This window comes from Kogia breviceps, chromosome 11 (genome assembly GCF_026419965.1).
Source record: "Kogia breviceps isolate mKogBre1 chromosome 11, mKogBre1 haplotype 1, whole genome shotgun sequence".
Taxonomy (NCBI): Eukaryota; Metazoa; Chordata; class Mammalia; order Artiodactyla; family Physeteridae; genus Kogia; species Kogia breviceps.
Window position 1 is genome coordinate 37161335 of NC_081320.1, and position 4372 is coordinate 37165706.

General features: G+C 38.9%; 1 pseudogene; it reads left to right on the forward strand.

Moving 5' to 3' along the window:
- The first annotated feature begins 664 nt into the window (after positions 1-664).
- Positions 665-3835, forward strand: LOC131765441 (matrin-3 pseudogene; annotated as a pseudogene).
- The last annotated feature ends 537 nt before the right edge of the window (positions 3836-4372 follow it).

The window sequence follows — 4372 nt, forward strand, 5'->3', positions numbered from 1 at the left end:
AGACACTATCAAACTCTTGAGGAAAACATAGGCCGAACACTCTATGACATAAATCACAGCAAGTTCCTTTTTGACCCATCTCCTAGAGAAATGGAAATCAAAACAAAAATAAACAAATGGGACCTAATAACACTTAAAAGCTTTTGCACAGCAAAAGATACTATAAACAAGACCAAAAGACAACCCTCAGAATGGGAGAAAATATTTGCAAATGAAGCAACTGACAAAGGATTAATATCCAAAATTTATAAGCAACTCAGGCAGCTCAAGAACAAAAAAAACAAACAACCCAATCCAAAAATGGGCAGAAGAACTAAATAGACATTTCTCCAAAGAAGATATAGAGATTGCTAACAAACACATGAAAGAATGCTCAACATCATTAATCATTAGAGAAATGCAAATCAAAACTACAATGAGATATCATCTCACACCGGTCAGATTGGCCATCATCAAAAACTCTAGAAACAATAAATGCTGGAGAGGGTGTGGAGAAAAGGGAACCCTCTTGCACTGCTGGTGGGAATGTAAGTTGATACAGCCACTATGGAGAACAGTATGGAGGTTCCTTAAAAAACTACAAATAGAACTACCATACGACCCAGCAATCCCACTACTGGGCATATACCCTGAGAAAACCATAATTCAAAAAGAGTCATGGGGGAGTCTCAGCGTCCCGCTCGCTTGGAGAGAGGTGCCTCTTTTCCCTCTCCCTCTCCTTAAGAGTTGTCTGCTGGTTCTCAGCTTGAAGAAGATTCTACAGTCCTTATTGATCCTTTTTCTTGGCGTTACCATTTTTTGAAGCAAAGTTAACCTAGTTTTCTAGTTTGAGCTTTCTTTTTGGCCATCTTCTAAAAAAATTTTTTTAAATCTATAAACTAGACAAGAGATAGTTCTACAATGTCCAAGTCATTCCAGCAGTCATCTCTCGGTAGGGACTCGCAGGGTCATGGGCGTGACCTGTCTGCAGCAGGAATAGGCCTTCTTGCTGCTGCTACCCAGTCTTTAAGTATGCCAGCATCTCTTGGAAGGATGAACCAGGGTACTGCACGCCTTGCTAGTTTAATGAATCTTGGAATGAGTTCTTCATTGAATCAACAAGGAGCTCATAGTGCACTGTCTTCTGCTAGTACTTCTTCCCATAATTTGCAGTCTATATTTAACATTGGAAGTAGAGGTCCGCTCCCTTTGTCTTCTCAACACCGTGGAGATGCAGACCAGGCCAGTAACATTTTGGCCAGCTTTGGTCTGTCTGCTAGAGACTTAGATGAACTGAGTCGTTATCCAGAGGACAAGATTACTCCTGAGAACTTGCCCCAAATCCTTCTACAGCTTAAAAGGAGGAGAACTGAAGAAGGCCCTACATTGAGTTATGGTAGAGATGGCAGATCTGCTACACGGGAGCCACCATACAGAGTACCTAGGGACGATTGGGAAGAAAAAAGGCACTTTAGAAGAGATAGTTTTGATGATCGTGGTCCTAGTCTCAACCCAGTGCTTGATTATGACCATGGAAGTCGTTCTCAAGAATCTGGTTATTATGAGAGAATGGATTATGAAGATGACAGATTAAGAGATGGAGAAAGGTGTAGGGATGATTCTTTTTTTGGTGAGACCTCGCATAACTATCATAAATTTGACAGTGAGTATGAGAGAATGGGACGTGGTCCTGGCCCCTTACAAGAGAGATCTCTCTTTGAGAAAAAGAGGGGCGCTCCTCCAAGTAGCAATATTGAAGACTTCCATGGACTCTTACCGAAGGGTTATCCCCATCTGTGCTCTATATGTGATTTGCCAGTTCATTCTAATAAGGAGTGGAGTCAACATATCAATGGAGCAAGTCACAGTCGTCGATGCCAGCTTCTTCTTGAAATCTACCCAGAATGGAATCCTGACAATGATACAGGACACACAATGGGTGATCCATTCATGTTGCAGCAGTCTACAAACCCAGCACCAGGAATTCTGGGACCTCCGCCTCCCTCATTTCATCTTGGGGGACCAGCAGTTGGACCAAGAGGAAATCTGGGTGCTGGAAATGGAAACCTGCAAGGACCAAGACACATGCAAAAGGGCAGAGTGGAAACTAGCCGAGTTGTTCACATCATGGATTTCCAGCGAGGGAAGAAATTGAGATATCAACTATTACAGCTGGTGGAACCATTTGGAGTTATTTCAAATCATCTGATTCTAAATAAAATTAATGAGGCATTTATTGAAATGGCAACCACAGAAGATGCTCAGGCTGCAGTGGATTATTATACAACCACACCAGCATTAGTATTTGGCAAGCCAGTGAGAGTTCATTTGTCCCAGAAGTATAAAAGAATAAAGAAACCTGAAGGGAAGCCAGACCAGAAGTTTGATCAAAAACAAGAGCTTGGACGTGTGATACATCTCAGCAATTTACCTCATTCTGGCTATTCTGACAGTGCTGTCCTCAAGCTTGCTGAGCCTTATGGGAAGATTAAGAATTATATACTGATGAGGATGAAAAGTCAGGCCTTTATTGAGATGGAGACCAGAGAAGATGCAATGGCAATGGTTGACCACTGTTTGAAAAAGGCTCTTTGGTTTCAAGGGAGATGTGTAAAAGTTGACCTGTCTGAAAAATACAAAAAATTGGTACTCAGGATTCCCAACAGAGGCATTGACTTACTGAAAAAAGATACGTCCCGGAAAAGATCTTACTCTCCAGATGGCAAAGAATCTCCAAGTGATAAGAAATCCAAAACTGATGGTTCCCAGAAGACTGAAAGTACAACCGAAGGTAAAGAACAAGAAGAGAAATCAGGAGAAGATGGTGAAAAAGATACAAAGGATGACCAGGCAGAACAAGAACCTAACATGCTTCTTGAATCTGAAGATGAGCTACTTGTAGATGAAGAAGAAGCAGCAGCACTGCTAGAAAGTGGCAGTTCAGTGGGAGATGAGACAGATCTTGCTAATTTAGGGGATGTGGCATCTGATGGGAAAAAGGAACCTTCTGACAAAGTTGTGAAAAAAGATGCAAATGCGAGTGCTTCAGCAACTGCGAAGAAAAAGCTTAAAAAGGTGGACAAGATCGAGGAACTTGACCAAGAAAACGAAGCAGCGTTGGAAAATGGAATTAAAAATGAGGAAAATACAGAACCAGGTGCTGAATCTGCTGAGAACGCTGATGATCCCAACAAAGATACAAGTGAAAACGCAGATGGCCAAAGTGATGAAAACAAGGAGGACTATACAATCCCAGATGAGTATAGAATTGGACCATATCAGCCCAATGTTCCTGTTGGTATAGACTATGTGATACCTAAAACAGGGTTTTACTGTAAGCTGTGTTCACTCTTTTATACAAATGAAGAAGTTGCAAAGAATACTCATTGCAGCAGCCTTCCTCATTATCAGAAATTAAAGAAATTTCTGAATAAATTGGCAGAAGAACGCAGGCAGAAGAAGGAAGCTTAAGATGTGCAAGAAGCTTAATGATTTCAAAGAAAATAATGGTTCTTTGTTTTTAAATGTTAACCTTTTTTAAATACAATACAGATAGTTAGAAGAAAACTATTGTACTCTTTTGTTATAGTGGAAAAATAATAGATGTCTGTTCATGTGTTAAGTGTTATAGCAAAAATACATATACGGTTAAGTTAATGAAGAATTGTTTTTGTTTTATCAAAATGGTAACAGACAGAAATACTTGGTAGAGACTGACTTCATATGCTACTTAAGACACTTGCACCACTAAGAAAGATAGGTAGAAACATTCAGAGAAATGAAATTTAGTAGTTCCAAGCTTCAAAGAAATGTCAAAACTTTTGATTCCATTCAATAAAGAACAAAACCAATTGTATTTTTATTACTTTCATCTGAAACATTCCACATTTTAATCTGAGCCTTGCAGACTTTTCATTTGCAGTTCGAAGCATTTTTTGTTTTGTTTCATTTTTTGAGAACTTCATTAATGTGAGATTGGTAATTAAAATGCAGGTGCAGTTTTCTTTTAATGTCATGCTGTTTAGGTAATAAGAAATATTAAGTAATTGGCTTTAGATTTTGTAATTTTTTCCCTAAGTTCCTGCTAGATTTCGTATTCTAGTAGTCAGTGTATTTTTCAGTGAAATATAAAAATATTCCCATTCTCTTTGACCAGTATTAATTTCTTGAGATATTGCTTGTCACTTGAATCCTGTAGCTGTCATACATCTGGTATAAGCACATTTGATTTTTGAAGTGTGTAGACCATCTCTTCATATTTTCAAGATGTAATTTTACATTTCTGCATTTTAAAAACAGTTTGGCCATAATCTTAGACGCACGCTTCTAATTCATATACTGCATATGTGACCTTTGTGAACAGAAATTTGCATGTATAATCTGTGTTTACTTG